The sequence below is a fragment of the Pyxicephalus adspersus genome, chromosome 10 (assembly GCF_032062135.1).
Source record: "Pyxicephalus adspersus chromosome 10, UCB_Pads_2.0, whole genome shotgun sequence".
Lineage (NCBI taxonomy): Eukaryota > Metazoa > Chordata > Amphibia > Anura > Pyxicephalidae > Pyxicephalus > Pyxicephalus adspersus.
In genome coordinates, this window is record NC_092867.1 from 35,400,893 (window position 1) to 35,420,858 (window position 19,966).

Below are 19,966 nucleotides of genomic sequence, written 5' to 3' on the forward strand. Positions count from 1 at the left end.
ACACACACACACACCCTCCTCCTTTTGTGTGGCCCTAATGGACGGAACTCAGAATAAATTTTACAATAGTGTCATCCAGCTGATGCTACATTCTCTTCTGGGAATTGGTCATTGCCTATGTGACCAGCCGTGCTCTATATAAATCCAAGGAAGATGTGTTTTATAGGAAAGTTACCCTTTTGGGGGTGTGGAGACCATTACCATGCTGATGAAGAATCATAAATTATTATAAAACTATAACTATTATATACGCCTTTTACAATCATCACCATATATCATTGTAACATTTATCTAAACATTACAATACAAAAGATATGTAACCAGCTGAAAAAAACCTAAAAAATTGTATTTATCATTGTATTGGTTATTACAAACAAGTAACATTGTTTGAAATGGCATACTGCAGTTTTAGAACTTTTGTTCTGCAATTTTGAGAAGAATCCACTTTGCCAAGTGTATCCAGGCAATCTTGTTTTCCCTCATGATATTACAATTTTGACAAACAATTTGAATGTGTTAAAGGAAATCTGTTGAGGAATATGTCTGCTTTCATAGCTTGCATGGATTGTATGATTTTCTATACATCCTATCAAGTCTGTTTTACAAGAAATCGAAAGGATAAAAATATAGGAATTACCACTTCTGACCTTTTTGGGAGTTGCATGAACTGTCTTTATAATGATTAATTGATGAGCCATCATCTAAATAAGTCTGTGCAGGATTTGCTAATACTTATTTCAGGTCAGTGATATCAAATTAACTCCTTTTCCATTCAGGGCAAAGATAATGGTTTACTTAATAATTTTTACTTCAATTCACACCCCTGCTTTCCCATTTACCAACTAGAGCAAACTGAATTTATGTTCCTTTCTGGATATGAGACACATTTCCACGTTTTACACGCAATGCAGATCTGAGTGGTTTGGCTGAAAGGTAGGAAAAGGGCAGTATAGTGGGTGAGCTATTAAAGTTGATGTCTGGTCAAGAGTGATTAAAATAAAAATAATCCTAATGGCCTAAATATTGTCCCTCAGAGTGGGAAAATCCTGCTTTGGGTGTCCATATCACTACTGGGCCATCTAGGTACTTCCTTTTAAGCCCATTGTCTAGGAGTGTTCTAAAGACTCCAGCGGGCATGATCATGCTACAACAAGGGTTGTCAATGGGACAAGTTGGTGTCAAGCTTGGACTGCAGCGGTGAGCAGGCACCTTCAAAAACAAATTGGCAGTAGCAGCCCATATGTTTTTTCTACCTGGTTCCTAAGTTTGTAGCTGTGATATTAATTTAATAGGAGGGAAAATAAAGTTGGAAGTTATGTAGGAGGAATACTTATAAATGCACATAAAGGTCAGGCTTGTTTCTATGGGAAGAGTTGTCTCAGAAAAAAAGCAATTTTTAGTATATAAAATATACATCAAATTATTCTTTTGTAAAAACTTAACTAATCACTTTTAATTTGAATTAGTAACGTAAAACTTTTTACTACATGTTTGCATTTTAGTTTATTAATTCTAAAATCATTTGTTCCATTCTAGGATATGAACTGATTCAACAGAAGGACTTTTTGGTATTCCTATCCAGCAATGCTGTACAGAAAAAAAATATCAACTGTATAACAAGTGGTATGTTCAACCTTTTCTACTAAAAGATAAGATTTTAGTCTATTTATGTAAATATTTTAAAAAGCAAGTTGAAATGTTAAAGTTTGCTTTTCATAGTGAAACATCAGGTAAAAATCTCACTCACAGGATCACAAGTGGTACATTGAGAACATTAGAATTGCACAGTGTTTTGCACGGTATGCAAATGTTTTGTTTGTTTAAGTCTCAGTTTAATAAATGCAGTGAGTAGTACATTAAAAATTCAAACACATTTTTGACTTGGTATTGCTGGTTGTGATCTTCCAATGATGCTACTCCATCAAATGTGCATGCATGCATGTAGTCACTGTGTGCTTGTGATGCATGCATGGTGTATGCATTTTATTTTATGCACTAGAAATTTACATTGACTTGTATAGATAGGAAACATTGGTAAACCACACGCTAATACCAGAATAGACAGAAGTTTATTTTTTGTTGAATCTACAACCTATAGAAAGAAATACTTAGTGATTTTACTGCAAAGGTATTTGTTCCGACACTTCCTGGTATGGGGGTACAACTGTCTCCTAAACTAGCTCATGTATTGTAAACCTGTTACTTGTGCACTACACTGGGGACTACAAGAGATCTCCCTAAAACACATAGCACTGAATATGCATAACAGTATTAAAGTAGAACTAAACCCTGTTTTGTTTAGCCAGGTCAGGTTGACATACCCCAAGCAACTGCAGGGGAAGTTGGGATGTGGCAGGTATCCTGGTAATCAATGCCCAGCTGTGCATGCGAGTGATCATGCATGTAAGAATGCTTATTGCAGAAAGGACATTGCCTGTCCCTTTCTGCAATAAAGCCCTCCCTAATCATTTTTTTTAAAGTGGAACTTTAGTTCTGCTTTAAAGAGCGCTGTTTGCATTCCAATTTTTTTGTGCTTTTTACAATCTTGCTTTGTTTCTGCACCAATGTGTGGATTGTGTGTGAGGTAATATTAATGGTGAAAGCCACCCCAACACACTATACAGTCTAGTTAAGTGTAATGCACCATGTAACACCTCATCACAAGGCATTTGTGTTTTATGATCGATTGAAGACCATTGGTAGTCACTTCATAATGAATAGTCAACAATGTTTATTTATACACAGCAAGAAATCACAAAACTGTAGATAGGCACATAATAATAAAGTAATACAAATCAGATGATTGATAATACTTTTCAGGTATAGCTGTGTTCTCACCAGAAGTGCTTTGTTCCAGCCTGTAAATCTGCAGTACAGCTGTGCTATCATAGGCATCCACTCACTGCCTAAAACGGATGCTCAGTTAGGGCTGCTAGAGAAGGAGGCTAAGCAGCAATTAAATCTCTTTGCTACTGTGAGATTAAACCACTTGTTGACAATCATTTAATTAGCATTGCTTTGATTTTGAATGTTGAAAATAGTTTTCTCGGTTTTTACCATGGTTTTTTTGAACAGACAAAAAGAATATGCCAGACATTCATAAAGTAATGTAAGTCTTGCAGAAAATGTGTCCGATCCACAGTAAAAATCTTTAGGATTGTTGCATCATTTGTTTAGCTATCTTAGCAGTGTAGAAATATTGCATTCCTGCCATCTGCTACAGCCTTTAATCACCTCTCTGAAAAAACTGTCCCAATAACTCCGCCTTCCACAGGTTGTTGAAAATCCTTCAGCTAAACACTGATAGGACTTAAGCTACGTACACACGGTAGATTTTTATCGCCCGATAATCGGGCGATAACATGTCAAGCTTTTATTGTAATTTATACAAAAAGGAAAGCACAAGGTGCAGATAGTGTAAAGTACACATATTTATTTATTTGAAAACTTGCAAAACATTTACTATGTTGCAGCTGAGTAACATTAGTTTTGAAATGTTAGCTTTGTTGTTCTCTTGCCATATGGTAACCTGCAGAGATCCTGTACATAGTTGGTGTATGGAATACCTCCAGAAAATGCCTTACTTGTTTGTGTGATTGAATCTCAAGGCAGCATGGAAATGTATTTTAATATACAAGAAATTCTTGAAAATGTTTGGTAAAATTCTCTGTAAGGAACTTTTACATCTAAAACTTCAAAGACACTCCAGCTTTACAATAGTGTACATGTTATTAAAAAAAAAAAAATCTAAGCCACAGGAGGAGGATTTAATGGGCAAATGGATACATTTATAAAACTTACCTGCTAAAAGAAACAGTTCAACTTCAGTTCTGCTTTAGGTCAATGTGATAGAACATTCCACCCTAATATAAATCATTTTTTGCTGGTAACCTGTGTTTTGCATTGAATGCATCGGAAGGCTGATGATTTTAGTGAGGGCATTTTAGCTTATAGTTTACCTGTGTGGCACAGCTAACAAATTAGAAAAATGTATTTTATGTTACATACTAGTGATTTGGTTACTTGATAAAAGTTTTAAAGGCTTTTACATCATTAGGTTGATAAAGCCTTGTATAAAAAAATCAGGTAACAAGCCTTTAGCATTTTTTATTTAATCCTAACATACTTTTTGTTACTCGACAGTTTGAGTGTCCTAGAAATTAGACTTATTGTAATTATCCATTTGTGACCGGTTCCTTCAAAGCAGACATTTACCTAAAATCTATAGTTTAGCTGTCTAAATGGGATTCCTTAGCACAGATTAATGTGACAAAATCCCTATCTTTGGAATATATTTTCTGTTAAAAATCAGCAAAGCATAATTGCACACAGTTCATTTTCAGGAGTTCTGGCCTCTCATGGTTAGGAATCATATTCTGCCTCTGATTGCTGGTTTATAGTGATGGCAACCTCAGGGGATCAAGTCTCAGCTCAGGAGTAGCTGTATGGTGATGGTTTGCAGCAGACAGCTATTATCATTTCCTGTAAAAAAAGGAATATCATAGAAATATATCAGAATACTTTGATGGGTAGATGCCAATGTGAAGGACCAGGCCTTCCTTGGCCAGCTGCATTTGCATGCAGACCACCCTATGTCACCCCTCGTGTGATATTAAGCCTCCTAGTTAGAAAGCACCGAAATCCAGTAAATGCAAGGGGTGGGCATGGGACAAAAACCCTTGGGAATAAACAATTATATGATCCCAGAGGTTCTCTAGCCAGGAAATGAAGCCGGTTGTAATGCACCATGTGAAATCACTTTCAGTACCAGTGAACAGCCTGTACAATTTTGCAAGAGAGAAATTAAGGCTGGAAGGGGGATTTTACACTGCTTCCCTTATTATCATTTTTCAATATTGTTCAGGTTAAATTTTGTTGATTATTACATTAATTTTTAGTGGGCTGGCAAACCTGTACTTGTAGTACGAAGATGCAGTTAAGTAAGAGTAACCTCTCGCCTACTGTACATTGGTAGTACAAATACTTAAATGCACGCTAAACATTTAGACTCGTCCAGGGACTCAATAACCCAGAACATACAGCTCAAAGGACCCAAGAATGGCTAAGAACATTACATTAGACTATTCTGAAGTGACCTTTTATAAGCCATAATTTAAATCCCATCAAACATCTACAGAAAGAACTAAATCATGTAGTCTAGAGAAGACATCCTTTAACTCTGACACAGCTGGATCAAATTGCACAGGAACAGATGACAAAACTACGTATCAACATTTTCAGAAATGAAAACACAGCTACAAAAATGTCTTGATTGCATTTTTTGCAGTTTTTACTTTTGAGTTACTTTTTTAGTTTTCAGTGACCATTGTGGGTTCTGTTCCATAGAATTGTACATACACATTTAGTGTGTAGCTGGCTGTGCAATACTGTTCATCTCTCTGCTTATCCAAGCAGGGAGTTGGGAAATATTGTTTGCTGATTTATGATTTAAACAGGTTCACTTTGAAAGGTATTTTTTTGGTTTAGCACACTTTTAGTAACAATACAGTATGAACCAATATTGGCTACAGTGTATGGAATAAATACCTGTCCTGACAATTAACACAGAATTCACCAAGAGGCTTTTGTAGTTGTATATTATTGGCACATGAAAAATGTAATATATATCTATTACTGAAATTTATTTTGTTTTGACTGCTTCTTTTAAATCTCAAAGCCGCAGTTACGTAACTACTTGTATACCACGCAGTACACCGTGTCTGCTTAGAACTAGTAATCAGTTGATCTTTTTGTGAAGCGAATATAATATGCCCCATGACATTAACCTGTTCAGTGAAAACAAGAGTGGTTTTTATACCAGTTACCAAAGCACTCAACAGTCAGCATAATAATGTCCAATCACTCATCATGGTGCATTTCTTCTCCACACATGCACTGTAATTACCATCAAGTCTGATGGCTACAGCCGACAACTGAGCTATAAGGCTATGCTGTTTCTATCCGCTTGCTGTGCAGCTCCGCTTTCTTTGTGTTAAGAGTGTGCTGGGGTCCTGTATTATTCTATCGCTGTGATGTGAAAATCAATGAGATATTTTCATCGAGCAGCCTAGAAACCGCTGTGATTTTTTTTTCCAGTTCTAAAATCCCAAGGTGTCACGTTTTGCATTGCACAAAGCCTGCAGTCATTTTCAATACAACATTGCCTACTGACATACCACATCTGTACACTAAGGATGCATTCTTTGCATTTTTTCCAATGAAATATCAAAAAGAGCTTGCACCTTTTAAAGCTTATTAATAAACCAAATAAAAATAGCAGAAAATATCTGCAGTAGTCAATGGTATATTTTTCTAAGCTTTTCTGTGGTATGAAGCTTGACAAAATTTAGTCTGAAGCTTTTTAGCTTTTGTTATTGATCCAGCAAACAAAACACATTTAATATTTGTTTACTTTTTCTCCTGGGTACTGAGTCTCATAGGTGAGTGATAGTCGGAGAATGACGCATGATGCAGAACTTGGGTTTGGTATGTAGGCACACATTCCCTGGCTCGGTGTACGTAAGGGCAGTTTAGTAAAGATAGGAGCTGTGAGAATGTGCTTTGTGCAAGGAGAGGCTGGTATTGGGGCCTTTTTTTTGTGTCTCACATAGAGCACCTATGCAATAATCAGTTGAGGTATTACCCTCTTTTTTTCCTGTTTCGCACCCGTAAGCGGAGAAAAAGTGGTTTGCATGGTGGGAAGGGGGGGGGGAAGGGGGGCGGGAACTTGAATGATAGTGAAGAATAACATCTGAAAACTCTAGGACTTTTAGGACCAGCCTCAGGGTCTCCTCCACAAATAACTATAATGGATGGATTTGCAGTCTGCTGGAAATGTAAGAGTTTTTGCTACCCAACTATATTAATATGTGTCCACAATACCCCACAGAAAATTTGTTGTCAGCAAGAAGCTTTTTGAGTAATTACAGGCTAAAAATTAATGTTGTACATTACTTTTTCGGTCGGCAGTGCCCTGCACAAAACCAATGTCATGAAAATAACTGTTAACACGATGTTTTGTTTTTTTGCGGACTCCTTTTCAGGCCAAATCAGTTAGAACGTGGTTGTTTCTTCAAAGGATCATGACTAGTGAAGGTAAACAATCATTGTTTACTTCGCTCTAATAGTATTCTGTATATATGTTTATACTTATTTCAGAACCTTTATCCTTGTTTTTTACGAAACAATCACCATACATTTACATAAAAAAACTGCTTCTATGCATAAAAACTGTTTTTACATTTATCAATGTTGCATTCCAGTTTTAAATCCAGTGATATGATATATGTTACAGCATGATAACATAAGTTATTGTGTGAAAAAATTATGTTTGATTATTTGTCCATTAGTCATTTTAGTTTCTGTGCTGTGCTCATTTCACCCTGCTATAACACCTCCCCAACAAAACCTTCAAAATGGTTGTGTCACAGCTTTTAGCCCCTTACTTTTTTGTTACATTACATTTTTTTATATTGCTCTGGAATATAAAATTCACTTTCTCGACACATTAAAAAAAATAGATGCCATCTGCCATCAATTTCTTCACAGTTGTCTGACGCTTGCCATCAGATGATGTGTTTTGCCATTTGGTGTCACTCTCTCATAGCTATCTTCCTTATCTGTTCTTCAACTTCTCAAAGTATTTCTGTTTTACCTTATTTCAACACATCACCTGCTTGAGAAAACTTTTCTTTACCAGCGGTTGGTCTTTCTCTCCTTTAGACATATTTCAAGCAAACTTTTTGCCAATCAGTTTTATTACTTAAACTGTATTGGCAGATAACTATTTAATACTAGCAGTATATACATTTTAAGAGTTAAAATGTATAACATGCTGCCATATTATTAGTTTACCTTAGAATTTGTTTTGTTTTTGGGTGACATTTTAGAGTCAAAAATAACAAGTGTGACGTGAAAAGATTTAACTTAAATACAATATTTTAGCTGCCAATATGTACATATGAAAGTGACGTCATACAGTGTAACTGTATTTCAGGGCTTAAACAAGTAGCAGGACAGGCAACACATCTTAGTCCATGACTTTGGTCATGAAAGACCTGACTGCCCAGAAGAACCCCTTGGTAAAATCTAAGTTCAGCAACATTTTTTTATATAGAATGGACTTTTATTAGTTTTTTTTACAGTCTTCAGCTGATTTCTCCCCACTTACTATCCTCTATCCCTTACACAACAACAACACGTATGGATAAGTATTTAGCTTTTACTGATGTGCAACAATGCACTAAAATCTGATTGGCAATTATGGATTACTACATTTTGCACATTTGTTCTTATAAAGTTATGTCACCTTAGGTATCTCTTGACCTAGTCTTTGTCCTAATTGAACCTCCATAGTTTCTTAACACAATCAAACCTTTCCTATTTGATTTTTTTTCTACAAACTTTCACTTTTTATCTCTCAAAAGATTCAAGTGTAATTTGCATGTCACAATGGAAAATGGCTTGCCTTATGTCAAAATGACCTATGATATTTGGGTATGGCCAGAGTTCCACTCTGTTAGGACATTTTGTACTTCCACAAAAGCCAGCATAGGAACATTTTATTCTCATTGAATTCTGGTGTCTAACATTTCAGCTCTGATTAGGAGAAAAACTTGAATAAAAATGTAAATTAATGTCTCACAGATGAACAATTACCCATTAGAATCCAAAGACGGCTTTGGACTGTTAGTCTTCATAAGATGCACATTAGATTTTGGTAAGAGACAATCTTAAGAATAAGACTGGGCATTGATCTTAAAAGGAAATACAGTTCCTGTATATATTGTGATCACATTAAAAGTGAAGTATTTGTTAAAAATAAGAAAAAGCCATTCTCCAAGCAAAGGTAATATATACATAAGGAATTCTGTTGTTTCGTCTGGCTGTCAGTCATGCAGTTGTAACCTCTGCAACAGTTGCCAGAAAAGTGTATATAAAGCATAAAGTTTTACTTTAAAAAATTTGGGATAAGGCAGGGCATTATTGCAGAAAGAGGCAGGTGACATCCCCTCTACTATAAGCCTGCCTGATTGCCTCTCTTCTGTCAAAATTCGCTGCACATGCATTTGTACAACACGTGTATATTATTCCTGCTTTGCAGTGCTGCAAAATTTTTTTGCTTTAGTTGTATGTCAATGGGTAAGCTTGACCTTGCTTTATCTTAGTGTGCAATTTAAAGAGGAACTAAACCCAAAAGTGCCCAAAACAAAAAAAAATCCATATACCTTCAATCCTGCAGGGCAGTCCTATCTATCCGGAGGTCCCTTTAATCGGGTCCCGCATGCATTCATTCTCAACCGCCTAGGCGATAAAGAATTAGAAGGCAGTGCTGCACTTTTTTTTTTTTTTTTTTTTTAAAGAGTGTTGCACTTTAAAAAACAAAAAAAAATGTTTACATAACATAAAAGGGTTGTCTACCTTTTTATGTAAAGTGTCATTTCCTAGTTTAGGTAAGCTTTAAGTTATTGTTTTCTTATCTACTTCCCAGCTTGTCCCATAGTGCTCCAATTTTAATAGTTATGTATGTGTGTTTGTGCACTATTTGTGTATTCTCATCGAGATACATATACAGAGAATTGATCCTGGCAGATCACTATTTTGCCTGAAAGCCTCACCTTTAACCCACAGCCATGACCCACAGAGTTTCCTTTTTGCTACAAGATGCCCTCAGTCCTCCGGGTTGAATGACATCTAGCTAGTTGAATAACATTTAGCTCAGAAAGCTAAAGCTGCACACAGATGTTCAATACCTGTAGCTGGAAATGATCAATTGTGATAATTTCCAGCGACAGTGGAATGAACTGGTAGTGTACACAAAGTAGTGTTTTTTACTGTAGAGGAAGGACCTGCATCATGACATCATGAGACCACTGTACTTTCAATAGATTTTCACAAGATAATTAACAGTTCTCTTCGGTGACAAAATTTTATCATCTGTATCCTGAGTCCTAAGAAAAATCTGTGGAGTGCAGGTCATCACAAATCCTCCCTTTAGGGAAGTTATCATGGTGCCTCTTCACTAACAATGTAATGATGTAGATAATCACCACAGCTCCACTCTTGGCATCATTCAAGACTGTCCAACATCAAATAGGAGTCAAAGAGCATCACATCAAGTCATGTGGAAAAATTAGGTAATTTGGGGGGCAGTGCCCTTATCCCAGAGTTGCTTTCCAGGTAAAGAGTTACAAAACTAAACCTTTATGAAAATATAATTATTATGGATTATGTGTGTACCAGATATGATTATTACATCAATGAGAAAATACTGAAAAAGGATGATGTACATCAGTTTGCCTATTTTATAATGTAGCATGAATAGCAGCAGTGCACTGTAAACCATAGCAACATGTTAGATTTTTCACCAGTTGTGGAATAGGACAAATAAATCCTGAAGTGTGACTGCTTGGTATACCGCCTATATATCCTTTAAAGTTTAAAACATTCAGGTATTTCCATTTTCCTTAGTGCCATCTAACTTGTTCTATATTAGATGAATACCGCAAAATATTCTTGACTTTTTTTTTTTTTTTTTGGCCATTGCCAAATCTAAATCAGCTGTTTTTCATGGCAGCATTTTGCTAAGTTAAAATATTGTTGTTATTATGAAAACCATAATAGGAAAACTTTGTATTAAACAGTTTAGATAAAGAAGAATGTGTTAAATCATTGGCATGCTTGTTATGCCTTTCCTAATCTCATTCTAGCATCAGTTTGGAGAAAGGATGATCTCATTCCTAAAATATTCTTGCCTTTGTTATTGAACTGAGTTTGAACCAAGCAGTACAATGAGAAGCACAAATCAGTAGGATAAATGAACTTTTATTTTTATTTATGTTTGACTTATTTTAGGTATCATTTTTCCTCTCATGTGCACTTCATGTCTTAATATTATCTGCTGGTTTTATTATCTAGGTGAGACTACCATAACTGTTTTTTAACAAGGTATCGCTTTTCCTATTCATTATTCTGTACAACCTCCCAATGCCACCAGTACCATTTTGCTGGAAAAAAAAAATCTGAAGGCTACAGCTTGATCTCAGAAATAAATTTATTGGCAGGAAATGAATGCATCCGTATACGCATATTACGTTTGTCTACCAGATATTAACTAATACCTAAATATATTTAGCTCCTGGTAAACCAAAAATAGACTTACCATCTATAAGATAAATATTGTACCCTATGGTTAAACACATTTTCTTTTATTTTTTTTTTTTAATGTGGAGGTAATAAATAATAAAACCTTTATGATTTTTTGTATACTTGGACATAAATTGTGGTTTTTTTTTATAAAAAATCTCCTTTTGCCATAGCTTTTACACACTGATGACTTATTTTATATTTAGTTGTTACTTTGTTGCTCTTTTAGACGTTCCACTTCTACAAGCCATTTATTTTGACCGTGATATTTTCTCCTATATTCATTTCTCTCTCTAACAATTAAAAACATTTGATATGTGTTAGTTTGATGTAGATTGCAGGCTTCTCCTGAAATTTTTAGTTGCTTGACTGCCACGCTGACTTTTTTTTCTTCATTCTACATCTTCATTCTGTATGGTAATACAGATAATCAAAAATCCAGGACCTTCATTTTCCCGGCATGAATTTCGGATCACATTTTCAATACAGGGACTGCAGTACACTGTGTGACCAATGTTTTCATGGTGCTGTTCTGCAGAAACAGCTGTTAGGTCTTGCTTGCTACACTAAATATATGTTGAGACGTCCCTGCTGACTGCAACTGTGCCAGATGTCCGCGGTGCTGCGAGAGCAAGGCTGCTCTGTGTGTGGAGTTAAGTAAAAAAAAAAACAGAATTTTAGAAAATTCGGCACACCTTAGGTCTGAAGGTTGCCGGATTTCGATTGTCAACCTGTACAAACATTGTTTTAAAAATGATCCTTAGTCACAAAATTCCAAATTGCTCTATTTGTTAGCTATCTGGCTGTTTTTCCATCTTACTACTATAAATATATCCATATTTATATGGTCTGATATGGTTACCTAAATGCCTAAAATAGGCCAGTGACCTAAAAGAGCAAGATTGTTAACATTACAGCCAGGCAACTATCGTTGTTAGAAGAGATTTCTAAACCCACAGCCTTCTCACATCTCATCCCAGTATCACAGAAATGGAATCAAGGGGAATCTTCCCAATGGGTGTACAGTAAAACAGTACCTGTAAACCTGACGGAAGTGCTAACCTTTTATTACTGCAATAAAAGTCCTTGTACCTTTTCCCTACTGAAATCATTGTGTGGATATCACCTGTAAGGGCTTTGTGATAAAACAGTTGAAATCATTTTTAATAGAAAAAACCCTGTATCTTCCCCTATACAAACAAATGTTATTGTGAATATTTTTTTTTTATTTAGAGCTTAGTGATTTACATTGCAATGTAGAAAATTCTCTTTGCAAAATTTCATATCAGAAAGGCTTTCTTCGATTTGCATTTACTTTACTTTTACAGTGTTTACTTTGATCATGCTGACAGACTATCACAGTGATCTAAGCTTTAAAAGTTATTTTAAAGGATTCATTTTAGTCTGTGATAGTCTGTGTGTTTGTGACATAGCTGCCAACAGTCACTGTCAAAGCTGAACCTTTTACTTTTCAGTCTACAAATGTGTGTGCTTTTTATGGCAGATAAAAATAGACCAGTATTAATACAAACAGCAACTTTAGCTGCAATAATTTCAATCTGCAATTGCCCCCACACCACCCCATCTGAAGTTTTTCTGCAACATGATACGATATGATTTATTAAAGCTATCCAAAGCTGGAGAGGATACACTTTCATCAGTGAAGCTGGGTGATCCAGCAAACCTGTAATAGATTTGATTGAAGTCATTTGCTATTTGTTAGCAAATGTTTTCAACCCTGGACCAGATCCATTTCAGGTTTGCTGGATCACCCAGCTTCACTGAAGAAAGTGTATCTTCTCCAGCCTTAGAGAGCTTTGATAAATCTGCCCCAATCTTCCAGTATAAATAGTTAAATGACCGCATTACCTTTAACCAATTTCCTCTAAACTCAGCAAATTATAGCCTCCGGTTTCCATTGTCATCTATAAGGATCACACCCTAAATGGTCTCCTGGTGCTGTAAACCCATTCGCTTCAAGGTTTTACATATTTTGCGGGGATGCTTTTCTGCATAACTCAGTTGTAACAAGTAGGTAAATGAGTTACTGTTGCCTTTCTATCAGCTCAAACCAAACTGGCCATTCGCCTCTGACTTCTGCCTGGAAGGCATTTTTGCCCAGAAAATTGTCACTCACTGGATATTTTATCTTTTCAGACCTCTGCTTTTTTCAGGCCATGTGTGAAAATCCCAGCACATTATCCCTGTCAGAAATACACAAACCAGCTCATCTGGTCCCAACAACTAACTTGTCAAGTCACCTTTCTTATGCATTTTGATGATCAGTTTGAACATAAGCAGGTTGTCTTGACATTGTCCAATGCCTACATGCACTGAATTGCTGCCATCTACCATGCTAGATAGTATACTGATGACAGATTCAGCCAAATGAAGGCCTTAGTTTGTCATATTTGAAATAATAACACTTCAGCAGCCCCAGTGTGGCTACTTTAATGTCTGTTTTGTTTGACAGGAACTATATTCCATGGTATAAATAAAAAAATAATATAAAGACTATATTTAAAAAAAAAGGGGCAACTTTAATCTGAAAAAAACTATAGTATATATCTGTAAGCATGGAGTTAAATTTACAGTATATACACATAATACACAATTAAAATAGCATTTTTCCTTTTTGCCAAGTGAAATCTAGAAAATGGGACCTGCCGTTGATTGTCATTAGACATACACAATACTGCGCTTGCTGCAGAAAAAGAATGTACGATACAAACTGAATATTAACTAAGAGTCGTGCTGGACAAACAAACTGCTACAGAATCATTCTGTACCAATGCCTTGGATAACGGAACAATGCTTAACCAAGGGAAATGCTTCTCAATGTCTTTACTGCCTAAGTACTTTAATCTAGGTGAAGGTGAACAAATATCAAAAGGCAGCATGTTAGAACTGCTTATATTTAAAGCTGATGTGTTCTGTGCATGGGTTCCCACAATACATAGCTGTGCAATTTTAATGTGAGCAAGCTTTTAAGTTCAAAATGTATCCACATAATGCCTGGAAATGCATCACCAGCTACTCAATTACCTTCAACATTGGGGAGCCCGATGGTATTGCTATTCTTCTTTTACTTATACAAGTTAAAGAAATATTGTATGATTTCATAAGTCAGCTGTAGCATGAGTGTAACTTGACAATACAATTATATTTCTATTTGAACCTGTAACCTTAATAAGCGGTTTGCAATTTATACAGATATGGTTTGTGACCCGCGTTGCACATACCAGGGTTGTCCTTTGAATCCAAAGGGTGGAAATCAGTACATATATTCTAATGCGTGGCTGATGTTTGAATTTCGGGGTTTTTTTATTGGTGGGGACTACACGGCTACGAGGCATTTGTGTATATTTTAGATTATTATACAGAGGTGTATTATAAAGTGTTTTCACTGCTGTATATGATGTTTTGACTTGATAAAGAATCTTGGAGACTGGATGTTTCCAGGTGGTAGAAGTGGGTTAGTCTCCGAAGTTCTTTGTATCAAACAGGTGCTTCTTCCATGTTTTGTTGCATCTCAATTCTAGTTTTCAACACTTTAAAATCGGAGGGACACATTGAAAGGAATGAGAGGAGAATTTCAGTGTGCAAAACCTGTTGTGTGCTTGTAGGCATGGCCTAAAATTGTTACTGCAGATCTTATGTCTTATAGTCTGGTACCTTTCCCCTTTTCTCTGCTATATTTAAAACAAAATAGGTTCTGGGGGCACACTGAAGCGAAAGCAGTGGTAAAATTACTTATGTCATTGGTATCAGTGGCAGCCGTAACTACTTAGTGGTATTAGCAATCTTCCATTAGGTTAATAGTTTTTTCTTGAGACTCTTTCATATCTTTAAAAGTTGAATCGACTTGTAAGCAGGAAATAAAGTCAAGAACACCTAGAAACAATCCAGGCAGGTTTGTCCCATGTATTTATTCAGAAAGTCTGCAAACTAATACAATTGTAATGCAGGAATGTGTACAGCAAGTTATTAACATAAAACATACAAAACATCTGCTCATCTGAGTCCTTTTAGTGTTCTGTCAGAATTTTCAGTCAGCAACGGGCTCTCAATGCCTAAATAGTGAGAGTGGGCCTGATTTATTACAGCTCTCCAAGACTGGAGCAAATACACTTTCATCAGTGAAGCTGGGTGATCCAGCAAACCTGGAATGGATTTTTTAAAAGTATTTTGCTATTTGCTAGCAAATGTTTTCAATCCTGGACCACATTCATTTCAAGTTTACTGGATCACCCAGCTTCACTGCTCAAAGTGTATCCTCTCCAGCCTTGGAGAGCTTTAATAAATCAGGCCCAAAGTGAGAACTCTGAGCATCAGTCCCTATTTAATGTACAGCGCTGCGTAATATGTTGGCGATATATAAATCCTGTTTAATAATAATAATAATAATAATCAGTCATTTCAGATATGAAAATGGGTGTGGATGGTGGAGATTAAATCTACCAGGTAAGATGTGAATTTTGGAAAAGCTTTCCCACCTAAAGTTCTACAAAACCTCCATGTTCATTTAAGTAATATAGGCGCATGTCCAATAATTTTTTTCTTTTGTTTTGCATAGAGCAGGAGAGGGTAGACATGTTTTGCCAGGTGATCATTTCCTGCTGTTCAGTCCAGAGAGAGATGGTAGTTAGTCTGGACAGGCTGACAGCTTTGTTTACAGGATTGGGAAGATTTATACTTTTTCACTTCCCAACCCCTGCCAGCAGAACTGACAGGCTCTGTAGGTTTGGTAAAGTTCAGATCATTAGCTTTTTATTGCTCACAAAAGAGCCCTGGTGTACCCGAGTGTAGGTTTGCTGTATAAGAACAGGTTCGAACCAGTAGTGGGAGCCAGCGACCCTGAGCGGCTCCTGCCTCTTTCCAGCTGCTTGCACTGCAGAGCTGGTTCTTAAAGATAGCGGTTAATTGATCACTGCTGCCCCTATTTATTCTCTAGGGGACTGCCATGCTGGATGCTGTGTGAGGAAGCATTACCTGTATTGCATTTTTACCGCCAGTCTGAACACCTAAGGTTTGGTTCACATTAGCAGTTTTAAGGCTTAAAACTTTTTTGTAGGATTTAGTTAATATTGGAACAAATAATTCAGTTTTTGTTGCTTTTTTTCAAGTGGAAGGAGATGGCTAAGTTGCTTTGCGTTTTTGGGTTTGTTTGTTTTTCCAGACACTACATGCAACAAGTTTTACTACCCCAGCCATCTCCATAGACTTGAATTGGAACTGCTTTTATTTTAAGCTATTTTTTTTTTTTAATGGTTTTAATAAAAAAATAGAAGAAAAGCAATATTTTACCAGGCTTTTTCAACCACCTGCGAGCACATGAAAAAACTTGGCTAGTTGCCAGTAAGCACCCAGGAGTGGTAAATACAACATTGTTTTTTTTTTTTTTACCACAAATGGTGGTTGGTTAGTTTCAACTTGTGTGGCAGCTTAAGCTATTACATTACCTTGATTATGCCATTTACACTGCTACAAGTGATTCCACCTTTTATAAATCATGGGACACTATAGTGTCACAATACTGGGGCAATGTACAGTTGTGGAATAATACAAAGACTAAGAGGGACAGGATTTTAGTAAGTTGAAACAGTTATAGAGGTTATTCGACAAAATGATACAAACTACTGGAAACATTACATTTGCTGTCTGTTGTCACCCTGCTTTTCAGTCACCCTGCTACAGGTTCCCCCCCCCCCCAACCGGCTGAAAAAAATTCAATCACACTCTTTTAAAATGTTCATACCGTGTTTAAACAATATATCTGTTTTCTTTCTTATCTATCTGTTTGTCATGATTGGGTTTTTTTGAAATTCCTAGAACACACATGACCTTTTCTAAAAATATATGGTTGTGCTTCTGTGTGTCATGTTGTTCTAGGATTGCAGTGTTTGTCATAGTAGCTGACAAGAAATTAGCAAATGGTGATTACATTCTCAATAGAGAGTTGATGGTTACTTGTTTATGACCTTGCCATCAGCCACCAGGACAAAAGCACTTCTTCCATCTGCCACCTAGAGTCTTAACCGACAAAGCAGGCCCCCAGTATGGTGAGCAGCAGCTGATTGGCTGTTAGTGGCGTTCTGGCTTTGAATGACAATGGATGAGGGAGTGAGGAAAGACTGAGATTAATCCTGCGGTAGAAGGCTGCAAACTCTAACAGCAATATAACTGCTGAATGGAACAGAATTAAAACTGTTAATTTATATGTCCAGGCACAGCTATCGGTCGCAGATATCTTTCTTGTCAGGCTGATAAGGAAAAAGGCAAAAGCGATGCTACAGAATGAAGTATTCAAAACACCAAGGGTGAGTAATGAACTGTGCAACTAGCTAGCTTAATTAGCTTTTCTTGTCTTTTGCTTTATACAACAGGCATGAAGGGTAAAAATGTTGGTGGAGGAGACTTGTTCAATCACAGGGCAATCTTCCTAGATTTATTAATATGGATGACATGCCTTCCCTCTGAACCCTTCGTTGCCCATTACTCTGTTACACATTTATAGATGAGATTAAATATCCAACAGGCTTATTTTAGATTCAGTTGATAGACAAACCGTTTTCTAAAGCCTCTTTAGCTATGCAAGATTTTTTTTATATTGTATCAATATATTAGAATGTAGAAATGGAAAAAGCTTGCAAGGATGACACAGCAAGGTGTTTGTGAGGCAAATAAGAGAGCAGACATGGATGTAAGCATACTGCATAGCATGCTTAAACTAGGTTGTGCTTTTCCCCTCATTTGGTTTTAGGTAATAATGCATTTTGATAGTGTTTTTTGGAATGTTTTTATATCAGTGACACAAGTGTCACTTGCATGTTTATAGTTAGATACCTTATATGATAACATGCTTGCTATATGCTAACACGTTTTTTTTTTTTAATGAAACTATAAACATTTGATGTCAATTTCTAAACTATATCTGTACAATAAAATGGCACTCACTACATGTTTACCTGATTTTTTATCCTGCTCTTAAGTTTTATTGAACAAACAGAATAATTACAATAAGGACAAAGTATGTACATGACTAAACCTTTATACAAACACCTGTAGTCATATATACAAGCATTAAAAAGTGTGAAACAAAGAAGGAAGAATGCTTACCTCTTTTTATTGCAGGTTTTGTTCAGTGGACAATGTGCTTTTAGCAAAACCCGTCTTCCTGCTAGAAATATTAAATAATATCTTTGTATTTTTGGAATAATCCGTAAAGCTCCATATTACTAAATTCAGATTTCTATATTTTGTTCAAACTGATTTAAATGGGCACCTTTCAATGCTTAAATATTAGTCATGTACCAGAATAATTTCTATTTAGTAGTATTTGTCAATTAAAACTATAATTTTTATGCTAAAACAGTGTTTGTAAGTTTAGTTCCTTGCATATAGGATTTAATGTAAACCACTCAGTAATAGATATTATTTACTAGCATGGTTTTTCAGAAACCTTGTATTTAAACCACCAGTGCTCAGCTGTTTCAGAAATGGCCAGTACTTTTGTGTAAAAGCAAAAGCATAACGATCTACAAAAACATAATACTACCTACAATGCTGAGTGGTCAATAATTTGGAGAATGTACATAATGTAAATTTTTTTTAACTGTCAAAATTTACATAGAAACCTTGGACAACATTGGCAGTGGATCATTGTGGAGGAGAAGTAGAGAAGATAATTGTAAGATGCTTAAAGTTCTTCATGTACAGTAAATATATAGTTGTGTGAAAAAGTATGTACTACTCATTGAAACTGTTGAAGGTTTTTATTACATTTTTAATAAGATAACATGTGTTTATTTAGGTACTGTTTGCATGAAGAACTAAACTGCAGGTTATCTGTGGGGAAAAAAGGAACATCTGTGTTTATCAAAAATAGAATATGTTATTCCAGATTAAGCACCAATAATAGGAATCTGCCTAGGGAATATCCTGATGGGGTACATACAGGAACATAATATGTTGGTTGGTCCTGTCTTATGTAAACCACAGGTATTCAGTGTCTGGTATTCTCTTTGTTTTTGATGTGTGGTGTCATCGTCCCAACATCATCAGAGCTCTCTAAGGCCTTTAGGTTGAGGATGCCTAAAGTTTTGCAAGAAATTTAAGAAACTTGCTAGATTATTTTAACTAATTCATTAAACGGAAGGGAAGGAAGGAAAAAATCGACAAATGGCATAGAATCTAGCGAATCTGGACAAAAGCTGACTGTTTAAAGATATTTCCAAAAACCTCATAGTTATGTAGCTAAATCTTCAGGTAACTCTTGCTGATGTTGATGTTCAACTACTGTTAGTGTAAAGGCATACATATCCACATTAGAGATTATTCAATAAAAACTGTGGGGAAGGTGTGCCAGAGAAAAAGTCTTTGGGGATTATTAGAGCAAGACGACTTCTGAAATAATATGCTGTGGATAGATTAATCAAACACAAAGTTGTTTGTCTACAGTAATAGTAGGCATATTTGGTGCAAGCTAAGGACAGAATTTCTGAACCACAAATGTTGTAGTTTGGGGTTGTTTTGCTACTTCAGGGTCTGGTCATCTACTCAGCTTTGAATTTTGTATTCTATCAAGAATCACTTTGAAATCTTGTAGGCTATTTGAAATGGACAGTTTAATGAAAGACATGTACATGTATATTGTAGCTGCAGGAATTTTGGAGGAGTGGTCAATGTCCTTGTCAGACACTGGTGGTTTTTTAACATGCCTGTAAGAAGTAATTTGAGCCAATACCAGCTTATGGTACCACATGCGTCCTTTTTTTTTTACATCTAAAGATACTTTGGTTAAATGATTAAAGAGGCATTT

At 35.9% G+C, this 19,966-nt stretch overlaps 1 protein-coding gene across 5 annotated transcripts in view; it reads left to right on the top strand.

Annotated features, from left to right (window-relative positions):
- Window positions 1–19,966, top strand: part of PSD (pleckstrin and Sec7 domain containing) — a 161,805-nt gene that overhangs the window by 8,378 nt on the left and 133,461 nt on the right. For 3 of the 5 annotated variants that reach the window (XM_072423878.1, XM_072423882.1, XM_072423881.1), the window contains exon 1: window positions 17,311–17,465. The gene's annotated coding sequence lies outside the window, so the exon portion shown is untranslated. Of the gene's footprint in view, window positions 1–1,536; window positions 1,624–17,310; window positions 17,466–18,778; window positions 18,836–19,966 lie in introns of those variants that run through there. The other 2 variants (XM_072423880.1, XM_072423879.1) reach the window with 2 other exon arrangements.